Source organism: Lepus europaeus, chromosome 3 (assembly GCF_033115175.1).
Source record: "Lepus europaeus isolate LE1 chromosome 3, mLepTim1.pri, whole genome shotgun sequence".
Classification (NCBI taxonomy): domain Eukaryota; kingdom Metazoa; phylum Chordata; class Mammalia; order Lagomorpha; family Leporidae; genus Lepus; species Lepus europaeus.
This window is the reverse complement of record NC_084829.1, coordinates 144,813,632-144,840,198: the sequence shown is the minus strand read 5'-3', so window position 1 is coordinate 144,840,198 and position 26,567 is coordinate 144,813,632. Positions and strand designations below refer to the sequence as shown.

Genomic DNA, 26,567 nt, shown 5'->3' with positions numbered 1-26,567 from the left:
AAAATGGCAAACTGTATGTTATAAATATTTTACTGCAATTTGTAAAAATTAACAATAAACATACAAAAAACAAGCCACACTTTAGATGGGTGAATTGCTTTGTATGTGAGGTATATCTCAATAAAGCTATTTAAAATATATGTATACACGATATTATACATATAGTTCAATATTTTCTTCACACGTTATATTTTTGAGGTTGACCCAGATTGAGGGCTTTAGCTATGTAATAATTCATGTGTCAATGCTGTGTCATGTGAATATACTGTCATTTATATGCCTATCCTCTAATTAAGGATACTTGGATGATGCCAGCGGTCTCAGTATTTCAGACACCATTGCTGTGAGCACCCTCCTTATTACTCGTTACTTGTATCTGCTCTAGATGATGAAGTATCACTAAATAAGGACAATAACTTTAGTTGCTACTATGTATTATGTTACTTAGCATTCAACACACTCACAGGTACTTTAAAAGTTTTGCTGACAGGGGCTGGCACTGTGGCATAGTAGGTTAAGCCTCTGTCTATGGCACTGGCATTGCATATGGGCTCCCGTTCAAGTCCTGGCTGCTCCACTTCCAATCAACCTCCCTGTTAGTGGCCTGAGAAAGCTGAAGAAGATGGCCCAAATGTCTGAGTCCCTGCACCCGTGCAGAAGATCAGGAAGAAAGCTCCTGGCTCTTCACTTTGGATCGGCCCGGCTCCAGCCATTGCAGCCATTTGGGGAGTGAACCAGAGGATGGAAGATAATTCTCTTTGTCTCTCTCTCTCTGTAACTCTGCCTCTCAAATAAATAAATAAATATAAATAACTTTGCCAATGGATAACACTAGTAAGTTTTTCAAAAATCATATACAAGTGGTGATAGGCATGAAAGAGATACAAAGATGATACAAACAAGGTCTTGCACTCACAATCAGTAAGGAAAACGTACAGCAATGAACCTCCAGATTCTAAAATAGGACATGCACAGAGTGGACGCCCTGTATTTGTTGGATGAAATACACAGTGGGGCTGAGTAAAGTTGAGACAGGGCATAGAAAAATGGGAAACATAGATTGATTATGGATCTTTTCACCCTGTAGGCTCAAAATGGGACTTTGAAGTTTTACAATGTGTTAAAATCCTCACCTAAGCGGTGATTTCAGTCCTGGCAAGTCTGAGGAAGCATAGCAGCTTCATGGGTTTATTATTTTTTTTAACTTCAACTTCTCTCAAAGTCATGCAGGCTTCTTCCTATTAGTTAGCAAATGTATAAGAATGTGAACAATATCAAATACAAATAACCTGATACTTCCACATAAAATGAAAGCCTCAAGCTAAGTAAATGGCAAATATATTTTTATGAAATAAAAATGTCGCAGTATCCGCTTTCATAGGATCACATGGGAATTCTTGCTGCTAGCTTCTTGAGGAAAGAATATTTTGCTGAAAACCATATCTCCCTATGCAGAAGAAAACAATTATTAATTTATGGAGAATAAAATCTGAGCTAAATACATCTCAGTAGGGACTCAGTTTGGGGATGATGGATGTGTCAAAGTAGCATAGCCCTAAATATGCACCAGTTAATTTAAATAGACCTGCAATTTTAAGAGAGTGAGTTGGGGAAAGTCAGTGTGTTTATACTCCTGTGGTTGAAAGCTGATTAAACATTCATTTTCCCCCTAGCCCTGCAGTATTCTCTCTGGCTTTTGTTCTACCTCCCTTCCCATTTATCTCCTTTTGATTCTTGCTGTTCTGTGATAAGGAACTTCACAGATAATTAGTGCAGTGAAGCCAATATATCTTTGACCCTTCACCCTTGGCCCTAGAACTTCTTCAGATTTCACAGAGTAAGATATGTAGTGCTAATTAAATTTCACACACTCTTGAAGTTTGCTTCATAGAGACTGGAATTTTGGAGGTGGTAAACAGGCATTTTCATGTGAAGAATTCCATAGTTTGATAGCACAAATTTATTTTAGTAAAATCGGCATTATTTGTGGAAAATCAGATGACAAATAATTTTATGTACTTTTATGGGTATAGTAAAACAACATCGCAGGAATTATTCATCTTCAGTAAGAGCATCTGTGTATATATTTGAGCTATTTATTTATGTGTCTATCTCAAAACTGAAAAAAATTAAGGATGCTAAATTTATTTAACAAAAGGTTATTTCTTGAATGAGACCATAGTTGTAGGTTGATTCCCTATTTAAGCAAAGGAGTTTCCTCACTACAAATCCTATAATGATCTACAAACCACATCTCTATCCAGGTTAGGAATCTTGGACTGTTTCCAGGGGGAAGGCAGAGAGAATATTCTGGATGCTATGAGCACGGAGCCAGTCAAAACACGTCTTCCCTCTTGCATCATGTAAACTGTATGAGGTCAGACTCATCTCCTAATATTCATTATTTGTACAAAGTTTTGGAGGAAGTGTTTGTTGTATGTCTGGTTTAGAAATACAGTCAATAACATATACATAGATCATCATATATATAATTTCTTCAATATTTAAAGCCTCAGATTTGTTCTTTGTCAGAAGGCTGCCTTCACAAAACTTGAATGCATTCGATTTACCCTCCTCTATAAACAAAGAACTTTCCTTATTCCTACATGACTTGAAAGATCTCTAAGATCCCTTAAATTCTAATATCTTTTTAACTGTTATTTAAGTAAATATAAATTTCCAAAGTACAGCTTATGGATTACGATGGCTCCCCCCCCCCATAACTTCCCTCCTACTCACACCCCTCCCATCTGCCACTCCCTCTCCCATTCCATTCACATCAAGATTCATTTTCAATTATCTTTATATACAGAAGATAAGTTTAGTATATATTAAGTAAAGATTTCAACAGTTTGCCCCCACACAGAAACACAAAGTGTAAAATACTGTTTCAGTACTAGTTATAGCATTACTTCACATTGGACAACACATTAAGAACAGATCCCACATGAGGAGTAAGTACACAGTGACTCCTGTTGTTGACTTAACAATTTGACACTCTTGTTTATGGCGTCAGTAATCTCCCTAGGCTCTAGTCATGAGTTGCCAAGGCTATGGAAGCCTTTTTTTTTTTTTTTTTTTTTTGACAGGCAGAGTGGATAGTGAGAGAGAGAGACAGAGAGAAAGGTCTTCCTTTTTGCTGTTGGTTCACCCTCCAATGGCCGCTGCGGCCGGCTCATTGTGCTGATCCAAAGCCAGGAGCCAGGTGCTTCTCCTGGTCTCCCATGGGGTGCAGGGCCCAAGCACTTGGGCCATCCTCCACTGCCTTCCCGGGCCATAGCAGAGAGCTGGCCTGGAAGAGGGGCAACCGGGATAGAATCCGGCACCCCAACCGGGACTAGAACTCGGTGTGCTGGTGCTGCAAGGCGGAGGATTAGCCTGTTAAGCCACGGCGCCGGTGAAGCCTTTTGAGTTCGCCGACTTCGATCTTATTCCGACAGGGTCATAGTCAAAGTGGAAGTTCTCTCCTCCCTTCAGAGAAAGGTACCTCCTTCTTTGATGGCCCGTTCTTTCCACTGGGATCTCACTTGCAGAGATCTTTCATTTAGGTCTTCTACAATCCAGCCATACCACTCCTTGGAATTTACCCAAAGGAAATTAAATTGGCAAACAAGAAAGCCGTCTGCACATCAATGTTTATTGCAGCTCAATTCACAATAGCTAAGACCTGGAACCAACCCAAATGCCCATCAACAGTAGACTGGATAAAGAAATTATGGGACATGTACTCTATAGAATACTATACAGCAGTCAAAAACAATGAAATCCGGTCATTTGCAACAAAATGGAGGAATCTGGAAAACATTATGCTGAGTGAATTAAGCCAGTCCCAAAGAGACAAATATCATATGTTCTCCCTGATCGGTGACAATTAACCAAGCACCAAAAAGGAAACCTGTTGAAGTAAAATGGACACTATGAGAAACAGTGACTTGATCAGCCCTTGTCCTGACTGTTGATGTACAATTTAATACTTTATCCCTTTTAGTATTTTTTTTTCTTGTTCTAGTACTATTGGTCGAACTCTGTAATTAACACACAATTATTCTTAGGTGTTTAAATTTAACTGAAAAGTGATCCCTGTTAAATATAAGAGTGGGAATAAGAGAGGGAGGAGATGTACAATTTGGGACATGTTCAAGCTGACTTGCCCCAAATGGTGGAGTTAGAAATGTGCCAGGGGATTCCAATACAATCCCATCAAGGTGGCATGTACCAATGCCATCTCACTAGTCCGAGTGATCAACTTCAGTTCACAATTGATCACACTGATAGGTCTAAGAGTCAAAGGGATCACACAAACAGGACTAGTGTCTGCTAATACTAACTGATAGAATAAAAAAGGGAAGTGGGAGACACAGCAGACTCATAGAATGGCAGATGTCCTAAACAGCACTCTGGCCTCAGAATCAACCCTTAAGGCATTCAGATCTGGCTGAAGAGCCCATGAGAGTATTTTAGGCATGGAAAGCCAAGACACTCTGGTAAGAAAAAAAAAAAAAACAAAAAACCTAAATTCTAATATATTATTTCTAGTTTATACAAAAGCACACTTTTATCTCAGTCACAGGTACTAAATGATTAACAGTAAAAAGTCTCTCCCTGTCTATTGACTTGTAAGTTTCAAATAATAATAATAATAATAATAATAATAATATATTACATGTATAGCTTCCTTCTGAAACCCTATGTTTTCACTTAATTTATTTTTTAAAAATCTAATTAGTATTTATAACAACTAACTCATTTTTTCTCAAGTATACACTTGAAGATACTGATTTTTATGAGCTTAAGTAGTTTAATTTTTTCTGCCTAGTTCTAAATTACTGAAGTCTTTCAGTGTCAAACCATTTATGGGGGTGCCACAATGCAATTTTATATGCCTAGCATATTAATATTCAACATCAGTTGGCTTATCTCTTCCTTGTTAAGCATAGAAATGAATGTCATTTAATTGTGTAGCACATTTTTTCTTATTCTTCAGCCTAATCCGCTGAACATTTTGTTCCAGATTCTCACCAAGTAATCCAATATTGAATATGAGCAGTGCATAACACACAAACCTAAAAAGGATTTAATTCAAACTATCCTCTACTTTCCATGTGGAAATCTTTAATGACAATTTCTTTGAAATACCACAGCTGGTTTTAAAAGATAATGTTAAATCCATGTCCTAAATTACCATCATCTTAATTTTTGGTAACCAGAGATTATGGTATGAAAAACATGGAGTTTGTCACAAACATGTTATTAATAAAAGTCCAAACTAGATCTTTTTTAAAAAAAGATTTGTTCAGGGCTGATGCTGTGATGTAGCAGATAAACCCGCTGCCTGCAGTGCCAGCACCCCATGTGGGTGCCAGTTAGAGTCCCAGCTGCTCCATTTCCAATCCCACTCCCTGCTACTGTGCCTGGGAAAGCAGTGTAGGATGGCCCAAGTTTTTGGGCCCCTGAAACCATGTGGGAGACCCTGGGGGAGCTCCTGGTTCCTGGCTTCAGATTGGCCCAGCTCCAGCCGTTGCAGCCATTTGGGAAGTAAACCAGTGGATGTCTCTCTCTCTCTCTCTCTCTCTCTCTCTCTCTCTCTCTCTCTCTCTCTCAATCTCTTTACCTCTGCATCTCTATAACTCTGCCTTTCAAATAAATTTATCAACAAAGAAAGAGGGCTCTTCCATCTGCTGGTTCACTTCCCAGATGTCCACAATGACCAGGGCTGGGCCAGGTTAAAGCCAGGAGCTGGGAGCTTCTTCCAGGTCTCCCATGTAGGTGGCAGAGACTCAAGCACTTGGCCATCTCTGTTACTTTTTCCATTTTCGGGGAGCTAGGTCAGAAGTGGAGCAGCCAGGATACGAACCAGCACCCATATTGGATGAGAGTCACAGGCAGTGGCTTTACACACTATGCCACAATTCCAGCCCCCAAACTATATCTTTTATATGGCATATTTATGGAAATTCCTGCTGATGAAGCTATTGTATGAAATCAGTACTTACCATGTTTATTTAGGGAGGACAAATGAGTTCTAGTAGCATGCCACACTGACCTGGTCAAGGGTACTGGATGATTTTCTTTTCCTCCTTGAGAAGAGTTTGAGCAAAGAGACTATTTTAAGTGATTTTTACAGCCTCGAATTTAACACAATGCTAAGTGTGTAAGGGATATACCATAAACATTTGCTGAATGCATCTTTATGCCTAGGGATTTGTCTTCCCTATTTTGACTCAAGATTATTTAAGCTGCAAAAAAGGGCATTGTAATCACACTGGCTGAAAACTGGGGGCTATGCTACCAGCCAGTCTAGGTGTTTCAGTTTTGGTTCTTCAAGATCAAGGAATCAAATATTGTTTTTCTTTCTCTTCTTATTCTAATTCCTCATTGTTGTCTTCATTTCCTATAGGCTGCTAATAGATTCAGGACTTCTATAAATCTGGTTAAGCTCCCAGACCATCTTTGGACCAACCATTCTGGCCAGGAGCATCAAACATCTTGATGAACTCAGCCCTGGGCATGTTTCAACCCTGGATCACAAATGGAGTCAATGCTACTAGAAGTCTTGCCATGCAGTACACAAGAGGATGGACCATTGAGTGAAATAAGGTGTGTAATTGTGAGGAGGAGATTGAATGGATGCTGGATAAAACACATCATATTTGTCCCCTGGATACTTATATTGTTTTTTTAACTTTTATTTAATGCATATAAATTTCCAAAGTACAGCTTATGGATTACAATGGCTTCCCCCTGCCCCATAACTTCCCTCCCACCCGCAACACTCCCCTTTTCCGCTCCCTCTCCCCTTCCATTCACATCAAGATTCATTTCCAATTCTCTTTATATGCAGAAGATAAGTTTAGTATATATTAAGTAAAGATTTGAACAGTTTGCACCCACATAGAAACACAAAGTGAAAAATACTGTTTGAGTACTAGTTATAGCATTAAATCACAATGTACAGCACATTAAGGACAGAGATCCTACATGAGGAGTAAGTGCGCAGTGACTCCTGTTGTTGACTTAACAAATTGACACTCTTGTTTATGGCATCAGTAATCACCCTAGGCTCTTGTCATGAGTTGCCAAGGCTATGGAAGCCTTATATTGTTTGTTAAGCAGTGAATTAGTCAATTGTAGGCTACATACTTCATTTCATTTATTTTAAGACACTCATTTTTCCCACTTTTATATCTCTGAAATTAGGTTGCATTGGGGCTGGCGCCGTGGCTCACTTGGTTAATCCTCCACCTGCAGCGCCGGCATCCTATATGGGCTCCAGGTTCTGGTCCCAGTTGCTCCTCTTCCAGTCCAGCTCTCTACTGTGGCCCGGGAAGGCGGTGGAGGATGGCCCAAGTGCTTGGGCCCCTGCACTCACATGGGAGACCAGGAGGAAGCACCTGGCTCCTGGCTTTGGATGGGTGTAGCTCTGGCCATGGCAGCCATTTGGGGGGTGAACCAATGGAGGGAGGACCTTTCTCTCTGCCTCTCTCTCTCTCACTATCTAACTCTATCTGTTAAGAAAGAAAGAAAGAAAGAAAGAAAGAAAGAAATTAGGTTGTATCATGTCCTCATTGCTGGCCCAGTGACAGTCATGATATGGCTGTGACTGTGCATACCTACATGTCGAAAACCCCACCACTAAGACCTGTAAGAATGGGTGCCATCAGTTTGGGGAAAATCCAGACACCAATGTTGGGCACTCTCCTACCTCTCAGGACAGAAATGATTGTGGGGAAAGCACTGCAGAAATATGTTGAATCTAATGCATTTAGTAACATTCTTGAAGCAAGATAAAAAAAAATTCTCTCTGTAAAGTTAGCTTAGGATCCCAGCACCAATGGCCTTTGCTTTCTTTATGGAGTCTCTCTCTCTTTTGTTTTTTTAAAGATTTATTTATTTTACTTGAAAGTCAGAGTTACACAAAGAGAGGAGAAGGAGAGAGGGAGATCTTCCATCTGCTGGTTCACTCTCCAGTTGGCCGCAATGGCTAGAGTTGCGCTGATCTGAAGCCAGGAGCCAGGGGCCTCCTCTGGATCTCCCACATGGGTGCAGGGGCTCAAGGGCTTGGACTATCTTCTACTGCCTTCCCAGGCCATAGCAGAGCGATGGATAGGAAGTGGAGCAGCCAGGACTCGAAGCAGTGCCCATATGGGATGCCGGCACTGCAGGCGGTGGCTTTACCCGCTACCCCATAGTGCCGGCCTCTTATGGGGTCTCTTAAGAAGTGCTACATCACCCACATTTTAATGGCCCAGGGAATGAGTAAGAATGTGTTGTATCCTAGGTTGAGAGGTTGTATTTATATCCCTAGTTATATATAAAATAATGGTGCATTTTGAATCTGATAGAATTTTAGATTTGATGAAATCTAAAATCTATGAAATCTAATATCTATGTTATGTCAGGACTGGTAAGAAAAAGGAAGGAAGGAAGGAAGGAATGAAGGAAGGAAGGAAGGAAAGAAGGAAGGAAGAAAGGAGGGAGGGAGGGAGGGAAGGGAAGAAGGGGGGGAGGGAGGGAGGGAACGAAGGAAGGAAGGAAGGAAGGAAGGGAGGAGGGAGGGAGGGAAGGAAGGAAAGCAAAAAGAAAGAAAAGAAGCAAACAACATAGTCCTTGCATTAGGGAATTTGTTCTCTAGAAAGTAAAGGCATCTACTTGCTGTGTTTACACAAGATAGCAGATGGCACAGGTCAAGTGAATGGTTTAAGTTTCCGAAGAGCCTGTGATAACGGGGGTTGTGTGAACATTTCCCTAGAAATGAATCAGGGACTTCCTTTTGAAAGAAGCAGATCTTGAGCTTAGCATTTAATTAAGCATGTGACTCAAGTAAACAAGAGAGACTATTCTAGAAAAAAGAGAATTGTGATAAGAGAAACACAGAGCTAGCAATGTGTACATTAGAGAAGAGCCAGGCCTGAGTGATGGATCTTAAAGAAAATCCTGTTGGAGGCCATAGTTGTAAAAGATGCCCAAATGCCAAACCAAGGAGCCTTGGCTCCATATGGGGAGTAGTGGGATTTCTCTGCAGATATTGGCTTGTTCAAAATTGAGCTGCTAGGAATTGAGCCTGAAATCAATGCACAGGTAAGACTGGATAGAAAGGAAAGGGAAGAGGGGGTGGTGGGGATGGGTACATGATAAAGAAGGAGAATGGTCAATGCTGGCATGATGGCACAGCAGGTTAAGCCTCTGCCTGCAGCACTGGAATCCCATATGGGCACCTGTTCCAGTCCTGGCTGCTCCACTTCTGACCCAGCTCCCTGCCTCTGCAGCCACTTGGAAGACCTGGAAGAAGCTCCTGGCTCCTGGCTTTGGTCTGCCTAGCCCTGGCCATTCTGGCCATTTGGATATTGAACCAGCAGATGGAAGATCCCTTCTCTTTCTCCCCTTCTCTCTCTGTAACACTTTTAAATAAATAAATCAAATATTTAAGAAAAATAAAAGGTGAAGAAGGGCTGGCCACTAAGAGAATGAAAACAGAGCAAAGAACCTGAGGAATAAATGTAAATCAAATAGTAGAAGGAACAAAACAGCAAAACATCAACTTTGACAGAAAGTAGTATTATGGGTTGAAGTTCTAACTTATAGCTCAGAACATTACCCTGTTTGGAAATAGGATCTTTACAGAGGTCATTGTTACAAATGAGATCATTAGGATGGCCCCTAATCCGTAACGACTGGGGTCTTTCTGAAAAGGAGACGTTTGGCCACAGAGACAGATGCTCGCACAGAGGGGGCATCTTGTGGGCAGAGCCAGCCAAGGAACACCAAAGCCTGCCAGCAAGGTACCAGGGCCACAAGACAGATGTGCAACAGATTCTGCCTCACAATCCTTTCTAAGAAACCAGATGAGGACACCTTGTCCCCAGCTTCCACTCTGCAGAACTGGGAGTCAATGCATTTCTGCTGTACAAGACTCCGGCTGCAAGACTTCGTTCCCGCAGCCCCAGCATCTCACACAGCCTTAGCAGCACTCTTCCAGGGGTGTGCTTTCAGGTATAGAGCGATGTTTTTGTGAAAAAATAAAACCCAACCCATCATGGGAACTTTCATGTAATGTCTTTTTTTTTTATTGCTTCATTTGAAAGAGTTACAGAGAGAGAGAGGAAGAGACAGAGAGAGATTTTCCATTTGATGGTTCACACCCCTGCTGGCCACAAATGGCCAGAACTGGGCCAGGCTGAAGCCAAGAGCCAGGAGCTTCTTTTGGGTCTCCCACATGTGTGGCACGGTCCCAAGCACTTGGACTATCTTCTGCTGCTTTCCCCAGGTCATTAGCGGGGAACAGGATGGGAAGTGGAGCAGCTGGGGCGTGAACCAGTGCCTATATGGGATGCTGGTGTTGCAGGTAGCACCTTTACCTGCTACAACACTGTGCCGGGACTTTAGAGAACTCCTTGGACATCTAAAGGAGCTTACACTCAATGTTAGGAGTAACACTGAACTATTCAGGGTGGGCATTTGGTACAAGGGTTAAGAGGCCTCTTGGGACGCCCACATCCCATATCAGACTGCCTGAGTCCTGGCTCCTCTGCTTCTGATTCCAGCTTCCTGCTAATGTGCACCCTGGGTGGCAACAGGTGATGACGCAAGTGCTTTGAGTCCCTGCCACCCATGTGAAAGACCCAGATGGAATTCCAGGCTCCTGGTTTCAGGCTGGCCTAGCCTTGGCTGGAGATATTTGTAGAGTGGACCACGAGATGCAAGGTGTCTGCCTGTCTCTCTCTGCATTCATATAAAGGGAAAATCAATCAATCAATCAATTTTTAAAATACAGTGAATGACTCAGCCTGAAGGATAAAAAGGCGTGTGTGACAGGCAACTTTTTTTGGAAAGCTTTTATCTAATAAACATAAATTTCATAGGTACAGCTTTTGAATTATAGCAGTTCTTCCCCCCATACCCGCCCTCCCTCCCCCACTCCCATCCCACCTCCTACTCCCTCTCCCATCTCATTCTTCATGAAGATTCATTTTTAATTATCTTTATATGCAGAAGATCAGCTCTATGCTAAGTAAAGATTTCAACAGTTGTGACAGGCAACTTTTCACCCAAGTCATCTCCCTCCTATTTGATCTTCACAGTGGAAACTCCACCCTCCTCAGTGTTCTTGCTGAATGAGCACCAGGCAATGTGCCTTGCACAGACTGGATCTGCATAACCACGCACACTTACATGCACTTCCTTGCTGACCAGTTGTTGTAAACTGACGCACAAGTTCTGTCAGATACGAAGGGAAAATGGCAGGGGACGCCCAGCTCCTCAGCAGTGTTCTCAGATCTACTACACATCACATCGCTCTGTTTGGACAGGGGTTCCCAAAGGCCCTCTGTAGCTGCAGACGTCCCCCAGAGCTGGCCTGCACGGCTGGGAACTGATGCGCTGCTTCCGCCTGCCTTCTCACTGAGACCATTTTAACATAAGCTCTGCACGGTTTGCAAGCTTTGGGCTAAGGCTCAGAGCGCTCAGCTACCTACATGCAAATTCTGCCTCTGTCATTTACTGGTGATGAGAAAGGCCTTAGGTACCAGATGAATGAATATAATTATGATAATTGTGCCAGGTCTTTTATGAAATTTCCATAACATTGAAATACTCTTAAGTATAGAGAAAATATTTAGAAACTATTTCCTTATGAAAGGTTTATATATATTTATGATTAAAGCAATGACTATATGTGTGTATTTATAGTACAAAATATATAAAATATATTTAAATATATAAATGTATATTTAAATATGTCATATAATATATATTTATATGTATATAGAATATATATATATTTCTCCTTTGGGGCTGAAGCCAGGATCCAGGAGCCAGATCTACCATGTTGGTGGCAGGAACTCAATTACTTTATCACTGTTGCCTTCCAAGGTTTGAATTAGCAGGAATCTGGGATCAGGAGCAGAGCTGGGTGTCACACCCAGACACTCCGATTCTGATATGGGATGTGGGCATCTTAACTGGCATCCTATCCACAAGGTCAAACCTCTGCTCCTAGTCAAGTTTTTAATTTATAAAACACAAGATTCCTCACTTATACTACTCCCCTCCAACTATGTAAAAATAATTCTTTATATCTTAAACCTTCAAAACTCATCTCTTACAATTAAAAATGACAATGGCCATGTGGAAGTATTTTTTTAAATGAGAAAATGTTTAAAAAGAAAATGTTCTCTTTTTAAAGATTTATGTATTTATTTGAAGGCAGTTACAGACAGAGAGATCATCAATCTGCTGGTTCACTCCCTAAACAGCTAGAGCTGGGCTGATCCGAAGCCAGGAGCCAGGAGCTTCTTCTGGATCTCCCACATGGGTGCAGGGGCCCAAGCACTTGGGAAATCTCCAGCTTTTTTCCCAGGCACATTAGCAGGGAGCTGGATTGGAAGTGGAGCAGCTGAGACTCGAATTGGTACCCACATTGGATACCAGCACAGCAGGCGGTGGCTTAACCCATTAGGCCATAGCACTGGTACCAAAAGAATACTCATACAGTAGAGAATAGTGAATCAAAAAACACAGCTACATAAAACAATGACAATCATTTTCTGAATTTCTTCTATAATAATTTTCTTTTATTTAACCCATGTTTGGGTACCTTCAGATCCTGCGTTATTTCCCTAGTCTACTCTTTTTTATATAGAAAACTTTCATTTAATAAATACAAATTTTGAAAGTACAACTTTTGGATTATAACAGTTCTACTCCTCATTACCACCCTCCCACCCACAAACAACCCATCTCCTACTCCCCCTCCCATCCCATTCTTCATTAAGATTCTTTTTTTTTTTTTTACAGGCAGAGTTAGTGTGAGAGAGAGAGAGAGAGAGAGAGAGAGAGAGAAAGGTCTTCCTTCTGTTGGTTCACCCCCCAAATGGCCGCTATGGCCAGCACACTGCGCCGATCCGAAGCCAGGAGCCAGGTGCTTCCTCCTGGTCTCCCATGCTGGTGCAGGGTCCAAGCACTTGGGCCATCCTCCACTGCCTTCCAGGGCCACAGCAGAGAGCTGGACTGGAAGAGGAGCAATTGGGACAGAACTGGTGCCCCAACCAGGACTAGAACCTGGGGTGCCAGCGCCACAAGGATTCATTTTTAATTATCTTTATATACAGAAGATCAACTCTATACTAAATAAATATTTCAACAGTTTGCACCCACACAGACACACAAAGTATAAAGTACTGTTTGAAGACTAGTTTTACCATTAATTCTCATAGTACAACACATTAAGTACAGAGGTCCTACATGGGGAGCAAGTGCACAGTGACTCCTGTTGTTGATTTAACAATTGACACTCTTATTTATGACATCAGTGATCACCTGAGGCTCTTGTCATGAGCTGCCAAGGCTATGGAAGCCTCTTGAGTTCCAAAAGGCATAATCTACTCCTAAGCAAATCACTAGAATAAGACAAAGGTCAACAACAATCTGAGATGAATCCAGGAAAAAAGGCATTGCTGAAAGACATGTTTTTATGACCTAATGATAGGGGGAAAATATACAAATTTAAAAACCACAAAAAGTATCATATATTTACAGGAAATCTGAGAGTAGAGGAACAAGCTGGAGTTGGGAACCTTTTCTTCTGCCAAGGCCCATTTGGATATTTACAACATGATTTGTGGGCCATATAAAATTATTAACTTAAAAATTAGCCTGCTAGGAGCCTGCGCCACGGCTCACTTGGTTAATCCTCCACCTGCGGTGCCAGCATCCCATATGGGCACCGGGTTCTAGTCCCAGTTGCTCCTCTTCCAGTCCAGCTCTCTGCTGTGGCCCGGGAAGGTAGTGGAGGATGGCCCAAGTGCTTGGGCCCTGCACCCGCATGGGAGACCAGGAGGAAGCACCTGGTTCCTGGCTGCGGATCGGCATAGCTCCGGCTATAGCGGCCATTTGGGGGGTGAACCAACGGAAAGAAGACCTTTCTCTCTTTCTCTCTCTCTCATGGTCTAACTGTATCTGTCAAATAAAATAAAATAAAATAAAATAAAAAGCAATGGCCATGACTCAAATAATTGAGTTCCTGCCACCCATTAAAAAAAAAAAAAAAATTAGCCTGCTAGAGATCTACTGAATTTTGAGTTCTGCTTGCAGGTAAGAATTTGACAGCCTTGCTGGCACTGTGGCTCACTTGTTTAATCCTCCGCCTGCGGCGCCAGCATCCCATGTGAGTGCCGGGTTCTAGTTCCAGTTGCCCCTCTTCCAGTCCAGCTCTCTGCTGTGGCCTGGGAAGGCAGTGGAGGATGGCTCAAGTGCTTGGGCCCCTGCACCCACATGGGAGACCAGGAGGAAGCACCTGGCTCCTGGATTCGGATTGGTGTAGCTCCGACTGTAGCGGCCATTTGGGGGGTGAACCAATGGAAAGAAGACCTTTCTCTCTGTCTTTTTCTCTCTCTCACTAACTCTGTCAAATAAAAAAAAAAAAAAGAATTTGACAGCCTTATATGGCCTCAGAGCCAGATGTTCCTCACCACTGTATCCTGGAAGGAAGTAAATGGACAAATGCAGGCTTTAAGATGTTACTTCTTGGGGCCAGTGCTGTGGCATAGCGGGTAAAGCCACCACCTGAAGTGCCGCCTACAGTGCCGGCGTCCCATATGGGCGTCAGTTTGAGTCCTGGCTGCTCCACTTCTGATCCAGCTCTTTGCTGTGGCCTAGGAAAGCAGTGGAAATTGGCCCAAGTGCTTGAGCCCCTGCGTCCATGTAGGAGACCCAGAAGAAGCTTCTGGCTCCTGGGTTCAAATCAGCTCAGCTGCAGCTCTTGTGGTCATTTGGGGAGTGAACCAGCAGATGGAAGACCTCTCCCTCTCTCTTTGCCTCTGCCTCTCTGTAACTCTGACTTTCAAATAAATTAGCAAATCTTAAAAAAAATATTAGTTCTCCCTAAGTCAATGACATGGGAAATAAAAAGACCAAAAGGGACGCAGGAGATGCATCCAAGTGCAATGCATGGAACTAGTGTGACTCCTGATTAAAACAAAGTTGTAAGAACACATTTTATAGACAAAGTTTGGTTATAAACTGAGTATTTATACAATACCAAGTTATGAGTGCCAGCTTTGTTGGTGTCATAGTCTCATTGTAATACTCTTCTATGCTTCTATGTGTTCGATGCTGATATGGAGAAGTGTTTATGTGTCTGTTGTGTAGCACTGTTACATGCCTGTTGAAGAGAGTAGGAATGAAATAAGCTGATTTCTGGGCTTTGCTTTAAATACTTCAACAAAAAAAGTGAAAGAAAAGGAAAATATATTTTCATGTGTGGCAAAATAAATATTGAATTGAGTGACGATCATATGATAGGGGTTACATTTTACAATTTTCTTTATTTATATTTGAATTTTCACAATAAATAAAAGGGCTTTTCATAATGACAGACATATATACATATATATAAAAATGTATTTGAAAGGCAAAGTTACAGAAAGGCAGAGGCAGAGAGAGAGAGAGAGGGAGAGAAAGAGAGAGAGAGGTTGGTCTTCTATCCACTGGTTCACTTCCTAAATGGCCACAGTGGCTGGAGTTGTGCCGATCTGAAGTCAGGGACCTGTAGCTTCTTCTGGGGCTCCCATGCGGGTGCAGGGGCCCAAGCACTTGGCCATATTCTACTGCTTTCCCAGGCCATAGCAGAGAGCTGGATCAGAAGTGGAGCAGCTGGGACTAGAACCGGTGCCCATATGGGATGTCAGCACTGCAAGCGGTGGCTTTACCTATTACACCACAGCGCTGGCCTCATACATATATATATATATATATATATATATATATGTATATATATATATATTTAAGATTTATTTTATTTATTTGAAAGACAGAGTTACAGAGAGAGGTCGAGACAGAGAGAGGGGACTTCCATCTGCTGGTTCACTCCCCAGTTGGCCACAATGGCCGGAGCTGCACCAATCCGAAGCCAGGAGCCAGGAACTTCTTCCTGGTCTCCCATGTGGGTGCAGGGGCCCAAGGACTTGGGCCATCTTCTACTGTTTTCCCAGGCCATAGCAGAGAGCTGGATCGGAAGAGAAGCAACCGGGACTAGAACCAGCATTCATATGGGATGCTGGTGCTCAGGCTTTACCCGCTGTGCCACAGCGCTGGCCCCCGAGACATATATTTTTAAAATGTTATTATTTTCTGGGGCCGACTCTGTGGCACAGTGGGTTAACACCCTGGCCTAAAGCGCTGGCATCCCATATGAGCACCAGCTTGAGTCCCAGCTGCTGCATTTCCATTCTAGTTCTCTGCTGTGGCCTGGGGAAGCAGTAAGAAGATGGCCCAAGTCCTTGGGCCCCTGCACCTGCATGGGAGACCCAGAGGAGGCTCCTGGCTCCTGGCTTCGGATCGGCGCAGCTCCAGCCATTGCGGCCAATTGGGGAGTGAACTAGCGTATGGAAGACTTCTTTCTCTGTCTCTCTCTGCCTCACCTCTGTGTAACTCTGACTTTCAAGTAAAGTAAATAAGACTTTAAAAAAAATTATTTTCTTTCATTAGTCAGAAATATATTTACATGTAAGTTTAGGATTGTAAAATCGAATTATTTGAGGTAGAAGTTGAACTGTGCATCGTATATCGGTAAAGAATAACATTTTTGGGCTGGCTCCATGGCTCACTTGGCTAATCCTCCACCTGCAGCGCTGGCACCCCGAGTTCTAGTCCCGGTTGGGGTACCGGATTCTGTCCCGGTTGCTCCTCTTCCAGTCCAATTCTCTGCTGTGGCCTGGGAAGGCAGTGGAGGATGGGCCAAGTGCTTGGGCCCTGCACCTGCATGGGAGACCAGGGGGGAGCACCTGGCTCCTGGCTTCGGATCAGCGCAGCGCGCCGGCCATAGCGTCCATTGGGGGGGGGGGGTGACCCAATGGAAAAGGAAGACCTGTCTCTCTGTCTCTCTCTCTCTCACTGTCTAACTCTACCAGTCAAAAAAAGAATAACTTTTTTGCAAAATAGTGTCATTGATATTACCCTATGTATCTAAATACTACTATTGAAATTTCTTTTTAAATATCTCCTTTAAAACTGTCACATCCTGTCATTCAAGATCGGATAAGATAGGTCTCGTAAGAATATGTATTCCAGGCTTTCCTAAGCACACTTGTGATGGGATTTGGAATGTATGAAAGAGAAGCATGGCCGGTGCCACGGCTCACTTGGCTAATCCTCTGCCTGCGGAGCCAGCACCCTGGGTTCTAGTCCCAGTCAGGGCACCGGATTCTGTCCCGGTTGCTCCTCTTCCAGTACAGCTCTTTGCTGTGGCCCGGGAGTGCAGTGGAGGATGGCCCAGGTGCCTGGGCCCTGCACCCGCGTTGGAGACCAGGGGGAAGCACCTGGCTCCTGGCTTCGGATCGGCGCAGTGCACAGGCTGTGGGGGTTGAACCAACGGAAAGGAAGACCTGTCTCTCTCTCTCTCTCTCTCTCTCTCTCTCTCACTGTCTAACTCTGCCTGCAAAAGAGAGAGAGAGAGAGAGAGAGAGAGAAGCATGGGGGCACAAGGTTTCAAATATGGGTATCTCGGAGCATGGCAGTGCTGTTAGAATTGTGAAACTTGGAATATGAAACTAGTCACAGTGATATGATGCTGAGTTCTGTTTGGACATTCAGTGAGAGGGGGATGGGCTGGTGGGGGTCTCAGGGGACAGTGTTGAACAGGCAGGGAGAAACCATTGTCTGTGGCTTGGGATTGTCCAGGGCTAGAGATGTGGGGTCTGTGATTGGTTATCACTCACTGAGGACATCTGTGGAAAGCAGCAAGAGAAAGGGAAAGGTTTGAAGATAGAATACTGGAGGAGCACCATGTTTATGAAAGGAAGGGGTTTTGGGATGGAGATAGAGATGTGTTCCAAGTGTTAGAACAGAGACACAGAATCACAGAAGCTAAGGAAGGAACTGCTTTCTTCATTTCCTCAATGCAGAGATGAGAGCTCTGAATGGACAGATAATTCCATATGGGATTTCCTTTTAGGTCCTTGATGTTTGCTTTGTTTTTACTTACAGATACTAAATATTTTCCTGGGAGCAATTTACAACTCTTTTCCACTCCCTGCAGCAAGTATGTAAATAGAAAATGTTGAGAGAGTATGAAGGAACTTCAAATAATTCATGAAGAATGGAATTGAAAGAGAACTTTATCTTGGTGCAAAAGTTTGAAATCCATGCCTAGTTTTTTCATAATATGAATTTCCCATGAACTAACTCTGAAGACTCTTTGTATATAAAGTTCATCTTAGTTCAGGCTGATATAACAAAATGTACACTAAGGAGATTATAAAATTTATTTTTTCAGGGCCAGTGCTGTGACACAGTGGGTTAAGCTGCAGCCTGCAGTGCCGGCATCCCATATGGGCACTGGTTTGAGTCTCTGCTGCTCCACTTCCAATCCAGCTCCCTGTTAATGCTCCCTGGATAGCAGCAGACTGCTTGGGCTCCTGCACCCACTTGGGAGACCTAGAAGAAGCTCCTGGCTCCTGGCTTTGGCCTGGCCTAGCCCTGGCTGTTTCAGCCATTTGGGGAGTGAAACTGAGGATGGAAGATCTCTCTTTGCTTCTCTTTCTATCTTTGTAAATCTGCCTTTCAAATAAATAAATAAATCTTCAAAAAAAAAATACTTTTTCAAAGTTTTGGAGGCTGGGGCGCAGGGTGGGGAGGGTCTAAGATCCAGGATATCAACATGAGTTGGTTCTTGTATTCATCAGTTTTTTATTGCTACAATTAAATACCTGAGACAGGCTATTTAAAAAAGAAGAATTTATTTATTTATTTGAGAGGTAGAGCCACAGAGAGGTAGAGACAGAGAGAGAGGTCTTCCAACTGCTGGTTCACTTACCAAATGGCTACAATGGCCAGAGCTGGGCTGATCTGAAGTCAGGAGCCAGGAGCTTCTTCCAGGTCTCCCACATGAGTGTAGGCTATTTACAAAGGGAAGAGTAGCTTATTTAGCTCTTGGTTTTGGATGTTGAAAGCCCAAAATGACGTGATCAGGCTCTGATGACCTAGCAAGTTCCCAAAAGTTAAAGAAGGATCACTAGGTGAGCCAGGCAGCAAAGAATGGATAGGTACAAACTCAGGCTTTCATAAAAACCCTCTCAAGAACCACAGTCCAAGAGCTCCTTTCAATGACCCAAGCACCTTTCACTAGACCCGACCCCCCGTATGTCCTACCACCTGCTTCCCAATAGCACCACTCTGGGGACCAAGCCTTTAACATATGGGTTTTGGGGAGACATTCAACATTAAAATCATAACTCTTTTTTTTTCTTAAATATTTATTTATTTGAAAGGCAGAGTTAGAGAGAGAGAGAGAGAGAGAGAGAGCGAGCGCTTTCATCCACTGATTCACTCCCCAAATGGCCACAATGGCCTGGTACACAGGCCAAAGCTGTGGGCCCAAAACTCCTTCTGGGTCTCCCACATAATGGCAGGAGTTCAAGCTTGTGGGCCATCTTTCTCTGCTTTCCCAGATGCATTAGCAAGGAGCTGGATTAGAAGAGGAGCAGCCAGGACTTGAACTGGCACTCATGTGGGATGCTGGTGTTGTAGGCAGTGGCTTAACCTGCTGTGCCACAACACCACCCACTGCTTCCTGACCTCCCCTCCCCCCCCGTCTCTATGGCTCTCTTCTTCATGATAGGCTGCAGTCTTCTCTTCGTATCCTCATGTAGAGGAATGACAGCAAGGGGGTTTGCTGGGGTCTCCTTTGAGGGGCACTAAATCCATTCATGGGGCTCACTCTCATGACCTAGCAAGTTCCCAAAAGGCCCCTACTTGTAATACCATCACTTTGGGGGCTAGGGGTTCAACATATGAATTTGGGGGTTTGGACAGATATTTAGTCCATAGCAAACCCATATAATTGAGGGTTATTGTGATATGAGATATCCAGGAGTCTGGCTTGTTTTGAAGTGTTCAAACTGGTACATTGTCAAAGGAACCAAAATCCCTAAATAAGGGTAACATCAAGTAGATGTCATGTAGCTAATTAAACAAGTCTCCTAGGTTTCCTTTTCAAAACAGTGCCCAGGGCAGGCATTTGTCTAGCGATTAAGCTGCTGATTGGGACACTGGTGTCCCGCATCAGTGAAGTGCCCGGGTTTGAGTCCCAGCTCTGCTCTCAATTTCTGCTTCCTTCTTATGTGCACCCTGGAAGGCAGGGGGTGATAGCTCAAGGAGCTGGGTCCCTGAGACTCACACGGGCTCTCTGGACTGAGTTCCTACTTCCTAATTTTGAGGTGGCACAGCCCTAGCTGTTGTGGGCATTTGGGAAATAAACCAGCAAATGGCAGTTCTGGTTTAGCCTTTCAGATAAAAATAAACAATAAATAAATAAAAACACATAAACAAGGCAGCTTTGGGAAGTGTCTATGAAAGATCAACCTCAGAAAAGTCAAGGAGACTAAAGACCAAGTCCTGTGGTTTGGCCATTAGGATGTCATTGCTGATTTCTAGAAAAGAGTTGGTGAGGAGCCCAGATTCCAAAGAGGGTAGATTCTTTCTTTTTAAATTTATTTTCTTTATTTGAAAGGCAGAGAGACACACAGAGAGAGAGAGAACTTCCATCTGCTAATTCACTACCCAAATGCCCACAGCAGCTAAGGCTAGGCCAGGCCAAAGCCAGGAACCCGGAACTCAACCCAGTCTCCCATGCGGGTGACAGAGACTCAACTTGAGCTATCACCTGCTCCTTGAGGAGTGCCCTACAGCAGGAAGCTGGAATCAGAAGTGGAGTCAGGACTTACACAAAGGCACTCTGATATGGGATCCAGGTGTGCCAGGCTAAGTCTTAACTGCTGCCACCAAACACTTGTTTCCAATGTGGGGGTGGGGGTGGGGGTGGGGGCAATTCTAAAGCACTCCACAGTGGGCACAGACCACAAGCTGGGACAATAGAAAGAGGCCCTACTTGACAAAGTTTGGTGGTAAGGCAGCATTGAACTGCAGGTCAATAGTCTGAGGGAATAGCAGAGTTGTTGGAAATTTTTATATTAGTACTAATTGTTATTATTATTTAAAAAATAATAGAGACCAAAGCTTAGAGGCAGGGGTTCAAGAGTCAACAAAGTGTAGGACGAAATGTGACAGCTAATAGACTCCCATCTTGGAGAAGGTGGGGGTTTTGACTTTAAGGCACAGGATTAGCCTTTGCAAGGAGGATCAGCTTCTCAGAGAAGGAATAAGAAGATACAAAAGCATTTGTGAAGGCTGCAGTGGGAAGTACACTACTTGACGGCAATTGGCTCTCATGAGTAAAGAGAAGGCAAGCTAAGAGCTTGGAAAATGCCTAGAATTACAGGGCTGGAGATGCAATGGGGAGACCATGAACTGGACCCTGAAAAGCTGCATGTGTACTTCTTTCTAAGATCATTATACTGTTTTGACATCCCAGAAACATGTAACAACTTGGCAAAATAACAAAGAAAGTGGAAGCCGGGAGGTTCCTGACCAGGAATGGGGAAGTCAAGAGAACAGCTTGCATGGTGATAAGGGGAAAAGTGCATTAGAAAGACCCCACAGCTACCCCCAACAAGAAACTGACAGACCCTGGGTGCAGAGATAAGGGAAGGCAGACGGAGGTAATGTGCTGAGAAAGAAGGCGAGGGGTTCTGAGGATTAAAAGTCACACAGAAAAGTAGGAAGCAAGGCAGGGAAGGACAGAACAGGAGGCCGTGATATCAGAAGAGTTCGGTGTCCTTGGAGTAATCTGTTCACTGAGGCAGTCACTTACACTGGCAACTAATGAGGTCCTGAAAATGAACTCCAAAGGTAAATGCATGGGGGGGGCACAGATGTTATAAATGATTCTCATTATTAGGCATCAGCAGTGATTACACAGTTCTCATTATGCTTTCTGTAAGCCCTGGCTCCTTCAGGCTTGAGCAGGCAGGGCAGCAGGTGGGACTGATGCCCTCCCAACGTGCCCCCTGCAGCCCCAAGCAACGTGTTGGCTGCTGAGGTCAGGCCACCCACGCCCCAGCATCATGCCAGGCTGTGGAGCCGGGACAGAGAGGATCTGATTCTGTGATTTCACGATGGGGTTGAAGCTGTCTGCCAGACTGAACTAGCCCCACTCCCTCAGGTGGTGCTAGGCCCTGGGACGTGACCGCGAGCCTTCTTCGTGACTGCCACCTCGGGGGAGGCAGACGTCAAAGAACATGGTTGTTTGATTTGGGAGGAGGGCAGCTGGTATTGCTTTGCTAAGCAGATGATAGCACCGCTTCCCACTGGGTAGCTGGCGTCATCTCTCGGCAGATGATGATGAAGTGGAATTTGGTGTAAGAAAAGTAGTTGGGGGCAGTTGTTAATGTACAAGGCACAGCTGTGCAAATTGTACACAGCTAAAGAACCTGCCCTTGAAGTGCTCAGGGCTGCTGGATGCGCTGGTGACATTTGTAAATAATGGTTGTCCTAACTAGCCGTGCGACGAGGAACGCTGTACCTCCATCTGGCACGACGGACTGAGTTTGCTCTCAACTTCAGCCTCAAGAGCTAGAGTTCTGCCCTCATCTAAGCAAGCACCCAGAGTTCTTCCCTCCACCTTTTCTGTTCTGCTCTGGCTCTCCTCTGGCTCTGCTGTGAAGGGTTTAACCACCCAGGCTAAAGAGCAAGCGCTCTGGAGTCAGCTTGCCTGGGTCAACACTGCAACTCGCTGGTCCTCCTTCGATTAGACCCACCATCTGCCCCCCACTCTCCAAACTTCTGAAAAAAACCATCTATTCCTTGAAAGTTGTATGCATGCCCCCCTCTCTCACTTCCTGTATGCATTTGTTTTTTGAAAGTCTTTGAAATTTCACTTCCTGCATGAATGCTTCCCTGCCTGAGGGAGAGGTAGTGAACTTGCCCTTCTTATCTAAGCATGCAAGCTCCCATCCCCCACCCCATCCAAGCCACAGGGGGACTAACAAGTTGAGGTGGGGGTGGGCAGGCACAGGGGCAGGTTTTATTTTCTCTCTTAATAAAATGCTATTGCTGGTTTTATACTAGGACAATAAAAGTTAATCTGCAGCTTCCATTTCACAATTTAGCTAGAAAATTTAGTGTACTTTTGCAGTTTTGTTATGTTTCTAACAGATATAAAATCTTTTCCCTCCTTCCTATGCCTACGGTTCTTTTCTTCTCACCTGTTCTTTCCTTCTTCTGCTCTCCTTTTAAAAATTTGATGTACACATTTTATTGGCCAACAGTTAACCCTAAGGGAGAAAAAAAGATGGGGAAAACCTCCTATGTATACTCTCATTTACAAGAGTCATGTCTTTTGAAATGTGACTGAAGAGGCACTACCAAGTACCATTTCACTAATTCTTATACGAACTCAGTCACTAAATCAACAAATGTCCCAACTATTAAAAGAGCTCTCCTTTTGTCATCCTAGAAAACTAAGTGTGGATCCAAGTTGGTTTAAGATTTATTTATTTGAAAGGCAGAGTGACAGAAAGGGAGAGACAGAGATCTTCCATTCGTTGGCTCAATTGTTGGTTCAATGACCACAACAGCCAAGGCTAGTCCAGGCAGAAGCCAGGAGGCAGAACTCCACCTGGATCTCCTGTATGGGTGGCAAGAGCCCACACATTTGGGCCATCTTCCCCTGCTTTCCCAGGTAGGAAATGGGAGATGATTGGCAAGTGGAGCAGCCAGGACTCACAACAGGACTGCAATATGGGATACCAGCAGTGGCTTAATCTGCTGTGCCACAACGCTGGTCCCTGTGGGTCCAGTTTTTTTTTTTTTTTTTTTTTTTTTTTTACAGGCAGAGTGTGTGGGTCCAGTTTTATGGTTAGTTCTCCTGTTCTAAATACTTAATAACTACTGAAATTTCCCTCAGTTTGTGAGACATAAATGACTTCATGTATTTTAGGGAGTTTCTCCTCTTTCCCCCCGGGTGCAGAAAAAAAGTGCCAACATTTAGTTCCAGGCCTTGTGCGTGAATTTACACAACTTTATATACTTCTGAGCAATTCATCATGTAATTAGAACTAGAGATGTGACAAGTATGTGAAATGACTTGTACAAGGAGAGTTCCTGTCATAATATCACTGTTGTTCTTAGCTTATAACTCCTTAGGAGACAGATTATAAACCTATTCATTGGAATTGCAGAAGTATGAATAATCGATAGAAAAAGCAAACACATAGCACTGGGATAGCAAGTGAATGTGTAACCAGAACACGGTGATTGGCTGAAGTAAGAGCCAGTTATTGATTTGCAGCAAGGTACTTCAGGTGCTCTTGTGCTGAGCTCGAGAAGTTTTGCAGTGAAAATTCAGAAATAGGAACTTCCAAAGCACTTTGTTCCTCTCTCATGGGGAGTTTCTCCTTTGGTCCTTGTCCAAACAAGTTATAGTAATACATTTACATACTCGTATTGATACTAACATGTTGGGAGCCAGCATCCCATATCAGAATGCCCATTCAAGTCTTGGCTTCTCTGCTTGAGATCCAGCTCCCTACTAATGTGCCCGGAAAAACAGCTGCAGGTGATGGCCTAAGTATTTGGGCCCTAGGCAGCATTGCAGCCACTGGAGAAGAGTACCAGCAGATGAAAGCAAGTGCTCATCACTCTGCCTTTCAAATATACAGACCTTTAAGAAACATGTGGTAGGACGGTACTTGCAATGCAGCGGAATTGGGTTCCATGAGAGCATGAGCAAGCCAAGGGGCATTTCTGAGTTTTTTTAACTACAAAACTGGCATACTGCTTATGCACACGTTGTGTGTGAATTAAGCACAATTCTTTTTTAAAGAAATATTTATTTATTTGAAAGTCAGAGTTACACAAAGAGAGAAGAAGAGGCAGAGAGAGAGAGAGAGAGAGAGAGAGAGAGAGAGAGGTCTTCCATCTGCTGGTTTACCCCTCAATTGGCCGCAACAGCCAGAGTTGTGGCGATAGGAAGCCAGGAATCAGGGGCTTCCTCTGGGTCTCCCATGCAGGCACAGAGACCCAAGGACTTGAACCATCTTCTACTGCTTTCCCAGGCCATAGCAGAGTGCAAAATTGGAAGTGGAGCAGCCGGGACTCGAACCCGTGCCCACATGGGATGCCGGCACTGCAGGCAGCGGCTTCACCTGCTAAGCCACAGCGCCAACACCACAATTCTTATTTCAAACAGCTGAACGTTAATTGACAGTCAATGTTAGCTCCACGTCTCCCAGGTCCACCTGAGATGATCCAACTCACAGCACCTGCTGGGCTGGCCCTCTCGGGCTCACCCCACTTAATTCTCCCTCACGAAGGGCACTGCAGAGGCTAATGAGGCCCGCGCTTCGGGCCCTCCCACGGTCTCTGACGCCTTCAAAACCGAGTCTACTTCTGTGTTCTGCTTTAGGAACCCCCTCCGGCCCAGTTTAAAGCTCAGGCGCCACAGCTGCGGGTTCGCGGCCTGGCAGTGGTTACCAGGCCTCTACTGCAAAGAGGAGCAACCCGGCCAAAGACCACGCGCTCCTCGGAACAAGATGTGGGCCAAGGCACCCGAACCGAAGGGTCGCACCCTCAGCTGTGCCAGGTGAGGACACCTGTTGGTGGGAGACCGAGGTCGCCAACTCGGGGGCGGGAACCCACCGCAAGGGTCCCGGGGCGGCGACCGCCGGCAGGCTGGGGTCGGTGGGGATCGCCCCGCCGAGGCTCCCGCCCCTTCTTCTCCTTGGCCTTTTCCGCGCTGTCGAGTTCAGCCAAGCAGCACGGCGCCTGGCCGCCTAGACGCGCCCGCGGGGCTCGGGCCGAGAACTTTCCAAGTGGAGTAAACTTGGTGGCGGGGTAGGAGGCCAGGTCGCAGGTGCGCTCGGGCGGTGTGAAGCCACCTGGGCCCCGCAAAGCTCCGGTCTCGGGGCAGCCGACTGCGCGGGTGGTGCCCAGCGCGCGGGCAGGCGACCGCCTTTGTGCGGCTCCAGCGCGCTTCCCTGTTCTCTCGGGTCAGCCGCTCCGCAAGCTGCGCGGGGCCGCGCCGGGCGCGGGGTCTACGCGGTTCTGAGGGTCCTAATTTTCCCGCCACCTGGACGTGAGGTCTCTTGTGCCTGCAGAGCCTGTGCCCTGAGAGCCTGAGTGGGAAGAAAGGGGTCGAGGGCGGTAGGGGAAGTCCCCGCAGACTTGGCGGGAAAAGGACTGCGGCAGGTGCACGGCCCACTGTTTCTGTGCTGGTGCGGGTAGGGACCCGCTTCGCCGAGGGGGTTGTCTGGGGCGGGGCCGCCTCACCTGAGGTGCAACGTGGAAGCATCCTGGAGAGTTTGCCAAAGCACACCTGTTGGGCCCAGAAAATAATAACGTTTTAAAAATATGTCTCTCGGGGGCCAGCGCTGTGGCGCAGCGGGTTAAAGCCCTGGCCTGAGCGCCGGCATCCCATATGGAAGATGGGCTGCGGGGAGCCTTGGTTTTCAGGAATCAGATCTGTGATGACGCTGGTATAAGCCATGACTCAGAAAATCGGTATCGTCTAGATGAGAAGTGAGCTAGCTCCAGACTGAAGAGGGTGGTTTGGAAAATAGACCTTTTAATGCGTATATTTCCTCTTCTCAAGAACCAAAGGCTTTCAGTTATTTTGCTTGAGGCAAATCGAGAGCCAGTCATCACCAACGTGCCCTGCCCTGTAGTAACCCCAGCCT

At 44.8% G+C, this 26,567-nt stretch overlaps 1 long non-coding RNA gene across 1 annotated transcript in view; it reads left to right on the top strand.

The window, feature by feature from the left end:
- The window catches only part of LOC133757144 (uncharacterized), a 91,663-nt gene extending 66,195 nt beyond the window's left edge, over positions 1 to 25,468 (top strand). Inside the window, exons 2-3 of the long non-coding RNA XR_009865570.1 lie at positions 6,398 to 6,597; positions 25,298 to 25,468. This is a non-coding gene — a long non-coding RNA (uncharacterized LOC133757144). The remainder of the gene's footprint in view (positions 1 to 6,397; positions 6,598 to 25,297) is intronic.
- The last annotated feature ends 1,099 nt before the right edge of the window (positions 25,469 to 26,567 follow it).